The sequence below is a fragment of the Tasmannia lanceolata genome, unplaced genomic scaffold, assembly GCF_043159265.1.
Source record: "Tasmannia lanceolata isolate RefF3 unplaced genomic scaffold, GAP_Taslan_0.1 ptg000013l, whole genome shotgun sequence".
Lineage (NCBI taxonomy): Eukaryota > Viridiplantae > Streptophyta > Magnoliopsida > Canellales > Winteraceae > Tasmannia > Tasmannia lanceolata.
Genome location: NW_027518690.1, coordinates 1,354,114 through 1,374,180, shown reverse-complemented (window position 1 = coordinate 1,374,180; position 20,067 = coordinate 1,354,114). Strand labels below are relative to the sequence as shown.

General features: G+C 40.2%; 1 pseudogene; it reads left to right on the top strand.

The window, feature by feature from the left end:
- The first annotated feature begins 7,272 nt into the window (after positions 1–7,272).
- LOC143890671 (putative receptor-like protein kinase At1g11050 pseudogene) lies at positions 7,273–9,696 on the top strand (annotated as a pseudogene).
- Positions 9,697–20,067: the final 10,371 nt, after the last annotated feature.

The following is a 20,067-nucleotide window of genomic DNA, read 5'->3' as shown; positions in this document are numbered from 1 at the left end:
ATCACAAAAGGCATTTCGCGGTTGATCTGTCGCATGTCAGACCAGCCGGGGGGGGGGGATATTATTCCCCTTTTGTATTCGAGTAATTTAAAAGGATCATTATGTGTACTACCATATTTTGATGAGGGAGTTGCTAGGGTCAAGGCATTTCGCGGCTGGTTTGTCGCACGTCAGACCAGCCACCTCGTGAATGGAGACAAAAGCTTTTGTCTCCATTCACGAGGAGGCTGGTCAGTCTCCATTTACGAAGTGGCTGGTCTGGCGTGCGACAGACCAGCTGCGAAATGCCTTTTGCGATGGACGCTAGCAATTCCCTTTTGGTAATGATACTACTCGCTTTGTTTTATAATTAGCTTTTCACAGTTATTACAGTCCTTGGGATGTTACCTTATTCCACCAAGAGTCGGCTGGGACATGAGGTTCTTCAATGGGCTACTGATGGGTAGGGCTGCAAATGAATCGAGCCGGCTCGCGAACATGTTTGGGTTCGGCTCGTTAAAAGCTCGGCTCGGGCTCGTTCGTTTACTAAACGAGCTGAACCCGAGCCCAAAAATTAGGCTCGCCAAAATAAACGAGCCGAACTTGAGCTTTGTATAGTTCGGCTCGGAAAAGCTCGTGAGCTTTTTAGGTTGTTAATGAACCGAGCCGAGCCGAGCTTTAAAGCTTGGATTATATTTGTTTTTTATATATAAAATAAAAGAATGTGTGTTGTTTATTACAAATGAAGGTTTGACCGAGTGGTTAAGTCACTGGATTTAGAGGGGGATTGGGTTCAAATCCCACATATGTATGTTTTTATCATTCTTGAGACGAGCCGAACTTAAGCCGAGCCGAGGCTCATTCCACTTAACGAGCCGAGCCCGAGCCGAGCTTTCTCAAATATTTCACTAGCCGAACACAAGCCTTCTTAAAAACTAAGAGACGAGCCGAACTTAAGCCGAGCCGAGGCTCATTCCACTTAACGAGCCGAGCCCGAGCCGAGCTTTCTCAAATATTTCACGAGCCGAACACAAGCCTTCTTAAAAAGTAAACGAGCCGAGCCCGAACACCCCAAAGCTCGGCTCGGCTCATTTGGAGCCCTACTGATGGGTCGATTCTAGGCTAATGACTATGCAATTTTTCCTTTACAAGATCTTCATTTTTCTTTTGAAAATTCAGACAGCGATCCATGGTGTGCCCTCCATTTTGATGGAATTGACAATTTGTATTCAGGTTCCACCTTGGAGGGAGATTGTCTGGCTGTTCTGTTATGACATTGGATCTATTCCGTCTTGTGATACATGTTGGATTCCTGTGCCTGTGTTTTGGATATTGTTTTCCTTAGCATGTTTAGATTTCGTATCCTTACTTCATTGGGCATTAGCTCGCTATGGTTTACATTTCAGTTATGTCACCACCTCAAGTACCAACATTAAACCCAGTGCCCATGAACGAACCCCCATTGCATCTACTGCATACTAAACACTACTTGTGCTTGTGTATAGCATGTTTTATAGTTGAAAAAAGCAACGTAGACCCCCACCCCCACCCCCTCCCCCCATTTTTTTTCCTTCAAAGTGAACTGTCCAGCCCACACCATAGGATGATCTAACCGTCCATTTGATGGGCCACAACAAAAATAGGTTGTGCCCCAAAATATCTGGATCATCCTGTGGTGTGATCGTACACTTCATTTTGAAAAATATGAGCGGGGCCGCGGGGCACCTTAATGTTACTATACAACCACACCACAGGATGATCCAATCCATCCATTTGATGGGCCACAACGTAAATAGGTTGTGCGTCAAAAATCATTTCCATAGGATGATCGCAACCCTCTGGTCTATAAAGGTTTCCATAATATGCAGTTCCTCTTTAGATTGGAGGGCTAGGATCATCCTATGGAAATGATATTTTGGAGCGCAACCCATTTTTGTTGTGACCCATCAAATGGACGGTTTGGATCATCCTATGGTTTGGGCCGTACAGTTCATTTTGAAAAATATGGGCGGGGCCGCGGGGCGCCTTAATGTTACCATACAACCACACCACAGGATGATCCAATCCATCCATTTGATGGGCCACAACGTAAATAGGTTGTGCCGCAAAAATCATTTCCATAGGATGATCGCAACCCTCTGGTCTATAAAGGTTTCCATAACATGCAGTTTCTCTTTAGATTGGAGGGCTAGGATCATCCTATGGAAATTGTATTTTGGAGCGCAACCCATTTTCGTTGTGACCCATCAAATGGACGGTTTGGATCATCCTATGGTTTGGGCCGTACAGTTCATTTTGAAAAATATGGGTGGGGCCTACCTTCTTCAAAGACTTCAACAAATTAATTGTTGGGCCCACAAACGGCTCATGAGAGAGACCGGTTTAGGGGGCATTTCACTGCCCGGAATTAAGAGCAATAATCATATATAATTGCCAACTTGCTTTCTGGGTCACGATTACTTTGATTCTTGACTGTAATGGGCTTTTATAGTATGATTTTTATGGCTTGCCATCAATTGGGTGGTTAGGATTGTCCGATAGTGGGACTTCGATTGCAGTCCAGTTGTCTTCTTACAACACGATTCCAAATTCTCATCAAACCTGGAATTTACAATACATGTATTATGAAATCCAGGTTTTAGCATATAAAATCCTGTCTTTACCTTCTAAACCCTGGTTTTACCTTCTAAAATCCAGGATTTTACAATCCTGGATTATAAAATCCATGAGTAGTGATTCTATGCAAACCATTTTGCATCAAATGATGTCAATTGAAAAATACAAAGATTATATGCTCTCTTAGTTTGTTTAATGGCCTTGTTAACAAGACAAGGCGTTTTTTAAAGAATGCATTTTATTGGTTTGTCATTTAGTACTCCGTTTGAAACTTCACTGGAAATTTTTTAAGAAAATGTTCTAAACACATTTAAAAAGCATTTTAAACTTATTAAACGTGTTTTTTTGGCCAACTTTCCTGTCCCATTTTTTTTGCTGAATCACATTTTGCTTAGGGGTGCAACTTGGGTCGGGCTCAACTCCAACCCGACTAGTTCAACTTGATTTTGGCTCAGGTTGGGTTGGCATTTTCTTGGGTTGGGTTGGTTGGGGTTGGGAAAAGCCAACCCGATTTAATTTCGGGTTGGGTTAGGGTTGAGGCCTTGGCAACCCGACCTCCGTCCTCTAATTTTATCATGATTTTCTTAGGATTATGTATTTTTTCTTGTATTTTTTGTAACCCCATCCAACCCTACCTGAGTTGCACCCCTAGTTTTGGTAACTATGGTTGAGGCTTTGTATCTCAAACAAGAGGTCAAAGACTCACAGGTTCAATCCAAGCTTACCTGCCAAAAAAAAAATAACTTTTCTAGAAGGGTGATGATATCCCCCCCCCGCCCGCCCGCCCTCTCTCTCTCTCTCTCTCTCTCTCACGCGCGCGCGTGATATACACATGCCCCCCTTTTAACGTGATTTGATGTCAAAAAGCATTAAAGTTGCCCACGGTTCACATTATAAGTGGGACGCATGCGTACTGAAAAGAGGGGGGGGGGGTTGAAAATGTTAGATTTTGATTTTCAAAATCTTAATTTTTGGTCAAAAGATAGTATTTGGAAAATGTTTTCTAAGTGTGTTTTGGAAAAGAAGAAACTTTTCTTTAGAAAAAGTTGCTTTTTGCAAGAGAAAGAGAAGAGTGCAAAAGCCAAAAGTAGTGTGAAAAAGATAGTCCCATACCGACTCATAAGAAAGGAAAAGTTGGGCTAATAAAGCCTTATTCTTTTCTCCTCTTTATTATGGTGCTCAATGGGTCTTAGCCATGGGTTGAACCGTGGGACGGGGGGGGGGGGTTGAAAATGTTAGATTTTGATTTTCAAAATCTTAATTTTTGGTCAAAAGATAGTATTTGGAAAATATTTTCTAAGTGTGTTTTGGAAAAGAAGAAACTTTTCTTTAGAAAAAGTTGCTTTTTGCAAGAGAAAGAGAAGAGTGCAAAAGCCAAAAGTAGTGTGAAAAAGATAGTCCCATACCGACTCATAAGAAAGGAAAAGTTGGGCTAATAAAGCCTTATTCTTTTCTCCTCTTTATTATGGTGCTCAATGGGTCTTAGCCATGGGTTGAACCGTGGGACGGGGCAACGCACCGTTCACACACGCGCACGGCGTAGGCAATGGGCTATAGAGCGCTTTTTTAGGCGCACTTTGCACGGGGGTAGACCGAATGGTTCGATCGGCTCCAATGGATAGTGCGTGAGCAGGTGCGATCCGAACCGTCGGATCGTGGTGTAACAGCTAGTGGATGATGACCATTGGATTGTGTCTCTTTTACACGACGGTCAAGTTCCTAAAGGGTGCAATCTGCACCGTGGATGAGAGATCTAGCGGTTACGGAGTTGGAAGGGTTTTTACATAAGCCAACGGTCACTCCAGGATTGATCTGAATCGTAGAGTCGTGATTAGATGCGATCTAACGGTCAGAATTCAAACACGCTGAAAGGATGTGCAGAAAGGGTGTTTTCCAACGTGAAAAGCCACCACAAGCTCTCTAAAAACAGCAGAAATTGTCCATTCTAATAGAATTCAGATGTCTACTTTCATATACCCAAAATTGCTATTTCCAGCACAATTCTCTCTCTCTAATCCCCTACAAAGTTTATGTTTTACTGTTTTAGAAGTTTTGTTCAGGTGTTATGTTTTCTCCAGAAACAGACACTTGTGTCTCAAATACTTGCAAAATTCAAAGGTGATTCAGGGCTTGATTCCGTTCAGTGTAGAACGTCGTCAAGCAATCGGTTTGGAACCGGGCTTCATTGTATCTTAGAGGCGAGTTCGTGGTCCCCTTTGCACACTACTGGTGGGGGCGAATATCGTCTTAAGGAGAGCATTTACGCGCCTTGAAGCATCTTCCTATCTTCTTATCTTCTTCTCAACCACTTCACGGATTTTATCCAACAGAAAATATCATCTCCCTTCAAGAAAATCCCTCCAATCCAAACACAGCCTAAGTTCTTCTCACATGTGTATTAAAAACTAGACAAAGGAGAGTCAGCAAGGGGAGTTGTTCTAGAGTGAGAAGTGAAGAGAAATAGAGTAAATAAGACATGAATTTTGAAGACAAGAAGCCTCAGTTCCTGAGTCTCCACGGTTCCTTAATATTAATCCGTGGTTCCTTAAGGCCACGTTTGGATACCAGCAAGATTTAGATTTGGATTTAGTTGATATTTTGAACTGGATCAGATCCTTAGATTTCCAAATCAGCTACAACAGTGCAAAAAATCTCGATTTTCAAATCTTTTCTGCGAGACGTTATTTGGAAATCAATATTTGTGGCAACTTCCGTCACCATCGCTGCTCCTCAACGTTGCTCCAGCAGCAGTGAGACATCTCTCTCTCTCTCTCTCTCTCTCTCTCTCTCTTAAACATGATCATGAAGATGATTGATGTGTTTTGTATCCAAAACTCAAATCCAAATCAAAATACAAATGCATGAGGTATCCAAACGGGCCCTAATATTAATCCAAAATTTTCAAAATTATGGATTCATAAAAGATCCAGGTCTGTTGACCCTCCTATGTTCTTGATGGAAAAAAAATACAATTTCTTGCTCCAGGCATTTCAAATGCTAGGAAAAAACAAAACAAAAAAGTCAAAAGAAAACCACAATTATATATAAGCTAAGTAAAACGGGGAAATGATAAATTATGTCCCAAGTCAAATCTCTCAGATGTCTCCTTCTTCTTGTATTGGCCATCTCGGTCGTCTCTCTTTTTATCAATAAAATTTGCCATCATTCAAAAAAATCAAATCACTTACGTCATTGAACCATGATAAGAATCAATCTAATTAAGTAAACGGGCATGGAACTCAGATCCAAAAATATATATATAAAAAAATTGTGTTCAAGTCTCCTCCAAACAGTATGGACTCGAATGGATCCATCACTGTAGATTGGCCTATTGAGAGAGTTGAATACCAGAGTCAAGTCTAGTTTGTTGTTCAAAGTAACCAGAACGAAGTCTAGTTTTTTGTTGTTGTGTCAAGTAACCAGAACAAAGTGCCCATCAGTAAGGGTGCAATCGGGTCGATTATTAGGAACTCGAGTTGAGCTTTTACCACAAAATCGGGACGGATTCGTGTTGATTCAAATTCATTTCTTTGCAAGAGCTCAACCCAACCCCGCAGTGCTTGGACCTCTACCCATTAGTTCTATTCTGGTTGTTAGAATATGTCAGATCTTACTGTTGGATTCAATTGAGATTCACCATTGGATTGTCTTGGTGATGGATTAAGTAATTTGGTTAGATAAGGCAATTAGATAGATTAGCCAAGTGAATTAGAAGAGGTAACCAAAGAGAGATTTTATCTTGATTTCATTCTATGTTTATCATGTAAGTGCTCCATATAAGCACACCTACAGATTAGTTCTAATCATCCAAGATTTAGAGGAAATCGTTATTTTGTCACTTGTAAGAGATTGACTAGCAAGACAATCTCCTCTCACTGAGCGAAAATGGCTATGAACCAGTGATGTTTGCTTTGTGATCAGGATTGTCAATCCGATGGGCCATCACAGCCTCACAGGTGATCCAGGTTCAGAGCCAACAGCAAATGGAGATCCCATTCACAAGATTGAGAGGTACAAATAATCAACAGCTTAAAGATATCTTAAAGGACGTATTTTTCATCATGTTTGATCAAAGATCTACAATCCCCCTCTAACTGCCATCTCTGACTTCATCGCCTGATCTTTCAAGTCACCTAAAAAATTGCTGGTCTTTGAAAGCCGCCACTGTAAATTTTTAATTTCTCCGGGCCGCCCATTACTTGCTGTCCAGCATACACCTGAAATTACCTTTGAACCAGGCCGCTGATATATTCGCCCCCCTTTTCTTCCCTGGACCAACACCTCTACTCTATTTATGAATTATGATTACCCTTTTACACTACATGGAGGTGGCCCGAGAAAGAAAAGGGAATCATTTCCCTTGCTAAAACAACTGTTCATGTGACACCCCACCAGAATTCAAACTAAAAAAATATGTTAACTGTCAACAGGAGACAACCTTTTCAAAGAATATCTTCAATTCTCTAAACCAATCAAATTAATTTCGGGTAACTGACCTTTCTAGAAGTAGCATCACCTTGAGAGAAAAAAGGAATCTACCCAGTTCTTTATTAGACATTTCCAACTGTTGTTCTGTCTCTTTCTACCAAATGTCATTCTCTGATTGTTATTAATTGGTTATAATGAAATTGCGCACACTTTTTGACTTGACATTGCAGTAGAAAATCCAAGTCAGGGGGCTGGAAGGGAGAGAATACATGGTCTTCATTCTTCAATTATCCATCCATTGAACAAGAAAGACCAGAACTGAAATGGATTTTTGGAGAGAAGACCAGGTCTTCAATCTCCAACTATAACACCATCAATTGGTCTATAAAGAGCAGAACTGAAATGGGTTTTGGAAGAGAAGACCAGTCCTTCAATGTCAAACTGTAACACCATCAATTGATCAAGAAAGAGAAGAACTGAAATTGGTTTCTTGGAGATAAGACCAGGTCTTTAATTTCTATAACCCCATAGATTGATCCATAAAGAGCAAAACTGAGATGGGTTTTTTTCATTTCTCATGGTTGGCATCACTTGCCCTCCTGTCAGCAGCACTAGCACTAGCACCAGCAAAATCAGAAGTGGTTTCACCTGTTCCTTCGCCATCTCCCTCATGTCCCATAAATATGGACTATGTTCTTACAGTCCCATGGGACTCCTCCTCCTGCCAGGCCCTGAATCAGAATCAAAATCAGACCCAGAATCAGAATCAGACATCCAATTGCTGCCAGACCGTCCTTAGTCTGTTCGGTATCAGTCTCTCCCAGTATCTCAGACAATTCTCCCTCTTCAATTACCCTGATCTCCCCACAGCGAATTCCTGCGTCGCAGATTTTCAGTCCAAGCTAAATTCTCTTTCTCTCAATCCTAATCTTGCCTCTTCCTGCTTTGGCTCTGCGAACAGGTTTGTCGCGGGCCCCAACGTTTGTGCTGGCATCGAGACTACAAACGATTGGCACCGAAAACTCGGTCTCACCACTGCCATTGATTTGGCCTGCAAAACCAATCTATCTGAAACCATTGTCTGCAATAACTGTCTTTCATCTGGATTGACTGTATTCACCCAATTGACTACCCTCGATCGCAACTCTTCTCATTCCACTAATTGTTTCTATTTCGTTGCCCTCTATTCTGCTAGCGTTTCTATTGACTTGGGCCCTGGGAATATAAGCATTTTTGTTTGCACATTGGGACTACCACTTGCCCCAACCCCAATTTCACATAAATCCAAGAACCACACCCCTCTGATTCTAGCCGTAACCGGTGGAGGATTCGCATTTCTTTTTGTGTGTTGTTTGTTGGGGACGTATCTATGGTGGGATCGGCGTAGGAAGAAAGCAGAAACTTTAAGAGTAGGGTACTGGGAGAATGAGGAGCAGAATTCTAGACCTCATTTGAGACCCAACACTGGATCAATCTGGTACAAAATGGGGGAGATCGAAAAGGCCACGGATAATTTCTCTGAACTAAATTTTATCGGACAAGGGACGTTCGGGATCGTGTACAAGGGGATTCTATCTGACGGAACTCCGGTTGCAGTGAAGAAAATTATTGAATCAGATTTTCAAGGAGATGCAGAATTCTACAATGAAGTTGAGATTATTAGCAACCTGAGGCACAGGAATCTTGTCCCTCTAAGAGGCTGTTGCATGATAGAAGATGATGAAGAAGCTAGTGGAACTCGGAGGTATTTGGTCTATGATTTCATGCCCAATGGGAACCTCCATGAGCATATATTCCCAGAGGGTACTAACAAGAAACTACTGAGTTGGCCTCAGAGACAGAACATAGTGTTGGACATGGCAAAGGGGATTGCTTATCTTCACTATGGTGTCAAACCTGCAATCTATCACAGGGATATCAAAGCTACTAACATACTACTGGATGGGGAAATGATGGCAAGAGTTGCAGATTTTGGACTGGCAAAGCAGGGTAGAGAAGGGCAGTCTCATCTCACTACAAAAGTTGTTGGAACCCATGGCTACTTGGCTCCAGAGTATGCACTCTACGGGCAATTGACAGAGAAGACCGACGTTTACAGCTTTGGAGTTGTGATTTTGGAGATAATGAGTGGGAGGAAGGTGCTGGAATCGTCTTCTTCAGAGTTCCAGAGACCATTGCTGATTACTGATTGGGCTTGGATGCTTGTAAAAACTGGACAGATGGAAGAGATTTTGGATGAGCAGATGAGGTATGAAGAACCCAATTCAAACCAGAGAGGGATGATGGAGAGATTCATTCTGGTTGGGATTTTGTGTGCTCATGTGATGGTTGCTTTAAGGCCTACCATCTTGGAGGCATTGAAGATGTTGGAGGGAGACATTGACATTCCTCGAATACCAGACAGGCCATTGCCGCTTGACCATGGATTTGTTTCAATGGATGAAGACACAATCATCAATGTACAGCTCTAGTTTGGGCTTCCCCTTGCTTTATTGAGTAAGTGAGCGACCAACAGGGATCCTCCTTAGATCGAGAAAGGATTTGTTTTTCGTCGTCCCAACCATGTCTTTTGGTTAGTGTCACGGGGCCACTGTTTGCATAGTCACTGGCCAATTGCTTATTGTATAATATGTACAAATTGTGTATATGTGAAAAGCCTCGGTATTAAAGAGTGACCACATCTCCTTGCGCCCTCAAAATTATGCAACTACGAGAACTTTGGGGGTCACTCCTGTCCAAGCATGTAGGTTGCTTCTGTTAGTGATTTTGGATTTTCAAAATCATGTATTTTGCATGTTTTAGTGCTTTGAAAAATGTTTTATCAAAAGCATTTGGGAAAAAAAAATGTTTTCTTGGAAAGATTTGCTTTTACAAATGGATGTAGAAGTGTAGTTGAAAAGATAGTCCCGTACCGGATGAGAGAAAAGAAAGAGAAGAGCTTATAAAGCACTACACTTTTCTATTACTTGTTTGATTGCACATTGGGTTGAACCCATGGTTGGACCCGCGGGACGGTGCATCGCACCGTTCGCACACGCGCATGTGCGCGCGGCGTGGGCAATGGGCTATAGGACGCATAGTGGCGCTTTTTTAGGCGCACTTTGCACTTCCGGTTGGGTTGGGCTTCGGTTCGGGCCTAATGGTCAACCCAACGGGCCCATAACTCCAACGGTCAAAGAGTGTGATCAAATGGGTTGTGTCCCTTCCCCCAACGGTCAAGTGCCAAGGGGGTGCATGGTTGATCTAACGATGACTGGGTTGGAGAGAGGTTTTACTCAAACCAACAGTCACCTCTAGGATCGATCAGGACCGTTCAATATCAATGGGTGCGATCTAACGGTCAGATTTCAAACATTCTAGAAAGGTGCCCTGTAGAGGTGTTTTTCACACTGAATGTGCAGAATTCGGTCATTTCAGATATGAAAATGAATTGGCAATTCTGACAGACTTTACACTCTCTTCTACACTCCTACAAAATCCCCAAGTATTTCTACATACTGTTTTCTTTTGTTTACTGTTCTAGATACTGTTTTTCTGTAGAAACATTATCTAGAAATTTCTCTAAAGCTTGAAATTTCGGAAGGGCATTTCGGGTTTGATTCCGCTAGTGCTACGCGTCATCAAACATTAGTAGGGCTTCCCTACTAGGCTTCATTGTATCTTGAAGGCAATTCGCGGATCCCCTTTCCACACTATTAGTGGGGGCGAATCTTGTCTTAAGGAAAGTGATATCACGCCTTGAAGCAACAAGTTTCTATTTTCTATCAACAACAGTATCCTCAATTTTTTCCAACAATCTTAAGACAAGATTTTCTACTGTTGTTTTAATGGTACTTTATTCGGTTCGTCAAATGACCCAAGACTTTGTCAAACTCGAACGTTTCGACAAAGGAAATTTCAAGCGCTGGCGGAAGAAGTTGCACTTCATTTTGACATCACTCAAAGTGGTCCGGGTTCTCACTACTCTAAAGCTGGCAGCAAATGAAAATGAAACTTTGGCGGAGGCTCGTGCAAGGATGAAGTGGGAACAGGATGACTACATTTGCAAATGGCACATCTTAAATGCTATGTCAGATACACTATTTGACATATATCAAGGCATGGGATCAGCAAGTGAAATCTGGAATGTACTTGAAGCCAAATACTTGGCGGAAGATGCCAGTAGCAAGAAATTCACTATGAGTCGATTTTTAAATTTTAAAATGGTAGATGATAAATCTGTTATTGATCAATTACATGAAATACAGCATGTAATTAATCAAATTCACTTGCAAGGCATCATTCTTGATGATTCCTTCATTGTCCCTTCAATTATTGACAAACTTCCACCAACTTGGAAAGACTTTAGAAAAAGTCTAAAACACAAGAAAGAGGAAATGTCTATTGAAGACTTGGCTCAATGCCTCAGGATTGAGGAAGAGTCAAGAATCAGAGACAAGAAAGAAGATGACATTGTATCCACTAAGATCCATTTGGTGAAAAATGTCAAGAATTCAAACCAACAAGGAAAAGGCAATTGGAAGAGAAACAAACACCCTGAAAAGAAAACTAATAAGAATAAGAAAAGAAAGAGTGCTTGTTTCAACTGTGGCAAACCAGGCCATTACAAGAGTGAGTGCCGACTTCTTAAGGATAAGAAGTCGGGTGCACCAACAGACAAAGAAAAGTTTGTCGCCATGATTTCAGAGGCAAATATGCTTGAAGATGGCAATGATTGGTGGATTGACTTTGGTGCGACGATGCATGTCTGTAAAGACAAGAACCTGTTTTCAACTTATGAAACAGTTGAAGATGGAAGCGTGTTATACATGGAAAATTCGTCGATAGCAGAAGTCAAAGGGAAGGGCAAGGTGAAACTTGAGTTCACATCCGGCAAGTGACTCACTCTAACAGATGTCTACCATGTACTAAAAGTTAGAAAGAACTTAGTGTCTGGAAGCATTCTCAACAAGAATGGCTTCAAACTTGTATTTGAATCTGACAAGTTCATTCTTTCTAAGGGAGGTACTTTTGTTGGGAAGGGATATATGTATGAAGGGATGTTCAATCTTAATATCAATAAAGTGAATGTCTTTGCTTATGTTTTGGATTCTTCTTTATCTTTATGGCATAATCGTTTAGAACATGTAAATACTAGGAAAATGAATGATATGGTTAAGTTAACCTTAATTCCTAAATATGAAAATGACTTAGTAGATAGATGTAAAACATGCATGCAAACCAAGATAATCACTAAGTCATTCCCTAAAGTAGATAGAACTTCTAACTTGTTAGATTTAATACATAGTGATGTATGTGACATACATAGTGTTCCCACAAAGGGAGATAAAAAGTACTTTGTTACATTTATTGATGATTATTCTAAGTACTGTTATGTTTATCTACTTAGTCATAAAGATGAGGTTTTAGAAAAATTTAAGATTTATAAAACTGAAGTCGAAAATCAATGTATAACAAGCATTAAATGTCTCAGATCAGATAGAGGTGGTGAATATCACTTTCCTCATTTCTGTGAATCAGTAGGCATAGTCCATGAAACTTCTGCCCCTTATACACCACAACAAAATGGTGTAGCAGAAAGGAAGAATAGGACACTTACTGAAATGATTAATGCTATGCTTGTTAATTCTAGTTTAAATAAGAGTTTTTGGGGTGAAGCCTTACTTACGGCTTGTCACATTTTGAATATGATACATAGTAAGAAATCTATTATAACCCCTTATGAATTGTGGAAGAAAAGAAAACCAAACTTAAGTTACCTTAAAGTTTGGGGTTGTAGATCTATAGTTAAAGTCCCTAAACCTAAGTTAAGGAAATTAGGTGAAAAAGGTATTGAGTGTATCTTTTTGAGTTATGCTAGCCACAGTAAGGCCTATAGGTTCTTAGTTATAGAAACCTAATGATTTCATAGATGTCAAAATACCATAATTGAGTCTAGAGATGCCTTTTTCTATAAAAATAGGTTCACTTCAATTCCTAAAGAAATTGAACCTACAACTTCTGTAAATCATCCTTTAGAATCACAAACAGAAGCTGGTGAACCTAGTGTACAACCTAGTAAAATAAGAAGAAGTTCAAGAGATAGAAGGGATAGGAGTTTTGGCCCTGACTTTGTAACCTACCTGGTAGAAGGGACAAGAGAAAAACTCCAAGGTTCTGTCTTGTTAAACTTAAGCATAGAAAGTGACCCTCAAACCTATGGAGAAGCCATAAAGTCACAAGATGCTGCTTTTTGAAAAGAAGCAATTAATGACGAAATGGATTCTATCATGGGTAATAAAACTTGGATTTTGGTTGATATACCACCTGGGTCTAAACCTATATGGTGTAAATGGATCTTCAAGAAGAAGATCAAAGTAGATGGGACCATAGAAAAATTTAAGGCTGGGTTAGTTGCCAAAGGATTTACTCAAAAACCCGGTATTGATTACTTTGACACATATGCACCTGTTGCTAGGATATCTACCATTAGAGTGTTGATTGCCCTTGCTTCCATATACAAACTTCACATTCACCAGATGGATGTTAAAACCACATTCTTAAATGGTGAACTTGATGAAGAAGTGTATATGGAACAACCTGAGGGATTTATTCTGCCAGGCCAAGAGCATAAAGTATGTAAGCTTATCAAATCTTTGTATGGGCTTAAGCAAGCCCATAAACAATGGCATGAAAGATTTGATAAAGTCTTAGTGTCAAATGGTTATAAGATACATGAGTTAGATAAATGTATATACAGTAAATTTAAGAGTGGCAAAGGTGTTGTTATTTGTTTATATGTTGATGACATGTTAATTTTTAGTACCGATATTGAAAGTATTCAAAGTACTAAATCATTTCTTTCTCAAAACTTTGATATGAAAGATATGGGTGAAACTGATGTGATTTTGGGTATTAGAATCATAAGAAAGGATAATGGTCTTATTCTAACTCAATCACATTATATTGAGAAAGTTCTCAAAAAATTTAACCATTTTGAATGTTCACCCATTTCAACACCTTTTGACCCAAATATAAAGTTGTATCTTAATACTGGCAGGACTATTTCTCAACTAGGGTATGCTAGTGTAATTGGTAGTCTTATGTATGCTATGACTTGTACTAGGCCAGACATAACATTTGTTGTAGGTAAATTTAGTAGGTTTACCAGTAATCCTAGTTTTTCTCATTGGAATGCACTCTATAGAGTTTTAAAATATTTAAAGAAAACTATAGACTATGGTTTATGTTATAGTGGGTATCCAACTGTAATAGAAGAATACTCTGATGCTAGTTGGATAACTGAGTGTATAGACCATTTTTCAACCAGTGGGTGGATTTTCACCCTTGGTGGGGGAGCAGTCTCCTGGGCCTCTAAGAAACAGACATGCATAATAACTTCAACTATGGAAGCAGAGTTTATAGCTCTGGCAGCATGCTGTAAAGAGGCGGAATGGCTTCAGAATTTGTTATTGGAAATTCCGTTATGGTCTAAACCAATGCCATCGATTTATGTCCATTGTGATAGTCGGGCCACACTATCAAGGGCATATAATCATGTTTATAATGGTAAGTCCAGACATATAGGACTTAGACATAGTACTATAAGAGAGTTACTTACTAATGGAGTAGTAACTATTGATTTTTTGCGATCGAGCCAAAACTTGGTTGATCCATTCACTAAAGCTCTTGCAAGAGATCTAGTGTGTAAAACATCATTAGGGATGGGGTTAAAGTCATTAACCAATAGTCACCAATGATGGAACATCAACTCAACACTTGAATAAACATCAAGTCTTGAGTTCAATGAGTCCAAGTACATCATATGGAATGATTGCAAGCACTATAATCTGTATTATTTGCCATCCCAAGGTAGAGTGCTTGGTACCTGTAATGTTTAAAAGGAGAAGGCTGAGTATTTAAACTCTTAATAGGCTTATAACATAGTGTTTAAGTGTTTTAGTTATAGGGGCACTCTTGATAAGCCTACCTATGTGAGTGTGGGAGTGGTGCCGCTTCTTATGAGACCTAGCTAGTCTCTAGAGCGCTTATGAAACCAAGATATAGACACAAGGCCAGTACATGTGTCGGTTTTAGAAATTGCCCAAAGAGGTGAAATCTTATGTGTGAGACGTATCCGGTTAACCAAATAGAATAGCTAGTTCAAAGATACGTCTACTATACAATTCTGGTTAACTTTGATGTGTCCTCACTAAGCGAAGGTTCAAATCAAGAGATACCTTCATTTATGCATAAGATTTACAAGCCTGATGAGAAAATTTTCTTTGATTTTGAAAATGGTGGGGGATTGTTAGTGATTTTGGATTTTCAAAATCATGTATTTTGCATGTTTTAGTGTTTTGGAAAATATTTTATCAAAAGCGTTTGGGAAAAAGAAAATGTTTTCTTGGAAAGATTTGCTTTTACAAAAGGATGTAGAAGTGTAGTTGAAAAGATAGTCCCTTACCGGATGAGAGAAAAGAAAGAGAAGGGCTTATAAAGCACTACACTTTTCTATTACTTGTTTGATTGCACATTGGGTTGAACCCATGGTTGGACCCGCGGGACAGTGCATCACACCGTTCGCACACGCGCACGCGCGCGCGCGACGTGGGCAATGGGCTATAGAGCGCATAGTGGCGCTTTTTTAGGCGCACTTTGCACTTCTTCCCCCAAGGGTCAAGTGCCAAGGGGGTGCGATCCACACCATAGATGATTGATCTAACGATGACTGGGTTGGAGAGAGGTTTTACTCAAACCAACACTCACCTCTATGATCGATCAGGACCGTTCAATATCAATGGGTGCGATCTAACGGTCAGATTTCAAACATTCTGGAAAGGTGCCCTGTAGAGGTGTTTTTCACACTGAAAAGACACCAGGTGGTCTACAAAATATGCAGAATTCGGTCATTTCAGATATGAAAACGAATTGGCAATTCTGATAGACTTTACACTCTCTTCTACACTAAATCCCCAAGTATTTCTACATACTGTTTTCTTTTGTTCACTGTTCTAGATACTGTTTTTCTGTAGAAACATTATCTAGAAATTTCTCTAAGGCTTGAAATTTCGAAAGGGCATTTCGGGTTTGATTCCGCTAGTGCTACGCGTCATCAAACATTAGTAGGGCTTCCCTACTAGGCTTCATTGTATCTTGGAGGCAATTCGCGGATCCCCTTTGCACACTATTAGTGGGGGCGAATCTTGTCTTAAGGAAAGTGATATCAGGCCTTGAAGCAATAAGTTTCTGTTTTCTATCAACAACAATATCCTCAATTTTTTCCAACAGCTTCCTCCCTTTAACCTGGGAGGTAGCAAGTTCATATCGTAGAAGGAATTCCATTCTACTCAATGGGTGACTGGGTCCCCCCTAGGAGTCTTATCCTTTGGCAACGTCCTATTGTAACTTCATTTGAGATTCAACAATAAAAATTATTGCTTTCCTCTCTGTGCCCCATTACTTCTTGTGTGCTTGTGAACTTAGCTTCCCTTTGTGCTTGCTCTACGTTTAAGCCTTTCAACCATGCTTGGATGACTTGCTTTGTCGCTCGATATCGCAAGTGTTGCATGGACCTCGTCATTGGACTGAAGGCCCTTGATAGTTGGTATGAGAGTCGAATTTGCTGTCTGCTGCAGAATTGACCATTCAAGTGTAGGGATGACGAAAGATGGACACGGTGCAAAACCACTTCCCCAGAGTCAAGTTGGGTTCATGGTGAGCCTGAGCTAACCGAAGCTACTGCACTACATAACCCCTTGAAGGAGCATGTAGTGTGCATGAGATTGCTGATAAGTCTGGTTATATTAAACAGTGGGAGTTTGCATAAATGTTCAGACATTTGTACGATGATCATATTGTATTTCGATTGATTTTGAAATTTATTTTATTTACTTCTCCATTGTTATTTTTTGTGTTCACAAATGAATATTATGTAAGAAGATCAGTGAAAGTCATTAAGTGGGCAGTTATGTCTCTCAATTCATGTTTTCCCGAATACACTGCGTCATTGTCAATCGACAATCGATATATGCGATGGGCGACAATGACCATCTATTAATACTTGTACCTTACCAATTGGGTTAGATCAATGTTGATCGAAATTGGGACCAACCTTTTAGGGGGTTATTGCAATTTTTTTGCACTATCAAACTCTTCTTGACGGATGACGGGATCTACTCAACACTTTGCAAAAGATTCTTCTGCTTGCATTCAAACACAGTTTCATCATCATGAAATATATAACCTTAGAGGAGTGGCTAATTTCATGTTAGGAGGAATAAAACATTGCTCCTTTTTCTTTCTTGGGACTGCTGCTTGTAGTTCAAAAGGGTAGTCATAAATACACTAGAGAGGGTTCGCGGTTGGCCCAGTGAAGAAAATGGGGGGAATATATCACTTCCTCAATGAAGGAGAAAAGTACGGAATGTGTGCCATAGTTTGGAGCAATTACGGATTTTGTGTACCGGGGAATATATCACTTCCTTAATGAAGGAGAAAAGTACGGAATATGTGCCATAGTTTGGAGCAATTACGGATTTCGTGTACCTTTTAAAACAAACACGGGTGATTCTTCAAAATGGGGTGGGAAAAACGTATATTGCCCTTCCCGATGGATGAGAACGTCAATCATTATCATCAAAAAGCGTTGAAGTTGCCCACTTTTCACGGAGCGAATGTGTATCTTTTGGATAATAAAGGCTAACGTCTCTTTTGGCTTAGAACGGTGAAGTTATTGAACATTTTATTATTTCCCACATCTCTTTTGCTTAGAACGCCGCCGGATTATTGAGTACGCCGTCCGGATTCAAGAAACACCCATCATTCAAAGATATCAAGTACACCGTCGGATTTTAGAGTACGCCACAGGAATATCGAGTATGATGCCGAATTTTCTGGGTTCAAACATATGTTCCAAACATATCGAGTAAGCCGCCGGAATATAGAATACCGCCAGATTCTATAGAACGGCGCTGGAATATCGAGTACGCTGCCGGATTTTCTGGATTCAAACTAGGGGTGCAACTCGGGTCGGGTCGGGTTGGGTCGGGTTGAGGCCAACCTGAACCCGACCCGAGTTCCAACCCGACGAGATTTTAAGCTTAAAAAATATAAAAATTATTGAAAATGTCGGGTTGCCCAAGCCCTCAACCCAAACCCGAACCCAACCCGAACTCAACCCAACCCGACTTTTTCTCGGGTTGAACCCGCCCAAGTTACACTCCTAGTTCAAACATGTGTTCCAAACATATCGAGTACGCCGCCGGAATATCAAGGGGTACGCCAGCGAAAATAGGGTGTAAGCGGAAATAGAGTGTACGCAGGCAGCAATAATGGGTACGCCGGCGGAATCTCATACATAGAAGCGGTATTATTAGAAGACAGCCACCGTTTCATATAGATATCTACGTGTCGTGGATCCAATCGTCTATGCATATTGGCGACGACCAAGATTTAAAAGAACCCAAGGGACTCTGGGTTCAAAAAATGATTTCAAAACCAAACCAAGCCGGCGTTCCAAAAAGTTTTTCAACACGTGTCAAGCATCCATCCGTTCCGACGGCCAAGATAGAAACGAACCCAAGGTTCTGTGGGTTCAAATACACATTCATACGAACCAAAAGAAGCGTTGTGAAGTGCGCCATTTAATGGGCAGTAATGGAAAAGGAGATTTATGTTGATGTCAGAAGGGTATCAGGGTCTTTTTCCCACCTGATTTTGAAGAATCACCCGTGTTTGATGCTTGTTTAAAAAGGTACCCGAAATCCGTAATTCTTCGAAACTTGTGCCACATTCCGTACTTTTCTCTGAATGAAGTGACTACAATAATTAAGAGTGCAACTCGACTTTATTTTTTGAAACTCGGCTTAAGCTTTTCGCATAAAATCAGGTTGGGCTTGGATTGATTCCATGATATGGGGATACTATACTAATAAAGGTGTGACTGTGAGAGGGGCGTTCCCTACTTCTAGACTTCTAGTGCCCCTACTTCTCTGAGGAAGTTCCTTCTGCCTGTTTTTCTTTTGCCACTGCGACCTCGCGCAACTCAAGTTGTCCCTAAGAATAATAGTCACTGAGCTTCAATTCTGCCTCACGTAAATGCTTAAATTCAAACTAAGAAGATAGGCCCAACCAAATGTCATTCAAAACACTTCGATTGTGATTGGTAGATCCTATATAATTGATAAATCAAGCATTACTCAGGACAAATTTTACATCCATTTTTAAGAGGAAAAAATAGGCGTAAATTTTATTTTAAAGCCATATTATGTCGAAAGAGACTGAGCCTTAATAAAAACTACCATTTATAGGCCAGTTGGATACGATGATTTTATAATCCATGATTGTAAAATCCTAGATTTACAGGCTAAAACCTAGATTTTATAAGCTAAAACCCTGATTTTACAATCCTCAAACTGCACAATCCAGATTTTAACTTATAAAATTCATATTGTAGGGTATAAAGTTACTAGTATTATGGGTCCTTGCTATGCATGGGTGTAAAATGATGATCCTCGCACCATAGGTGTAAAATGGTGGGTCTACCCAACTGCAGGGTCTTGATAGAGATGGTGGACCCCACATCATCAATAACATTAGTAGTAAAATGGTGAGCCCCGCCCTATCAAGACAAAACATGAGGCATAAAGAAAAAAAATTTCAATAAAAATTTTTCTTGGGAAGAAAGTGAATGACAATGGAAATAAACATGCTTAGTATTCCATGATTTCAGAACTCCATTGTTTTGATAAGATGCGCGCAGCATCTTGTTGTTTAGTATTTAAAGGGCTTATAACAGCTTTTTGAAAACCATAAAATCATTCTGAGAGCCTTTAAATGCTAGGCGAAAAGATACTTCGTGCATCTTTTCAAAACATTGGAGTTTCGATATCATTTCCCAATGAAATATATTATAGATAGATAAATTCTAGATTTTAGCTAAGAAAATCTGGGTTTTAGTTTGTAAAATCCAGGATTTTACAATCCTAGATTATAAAATTCAGGATTTCATAATCCTGGATTATAAAATCCATGTATCCAAACTGCAAATTTATATGTGCACTC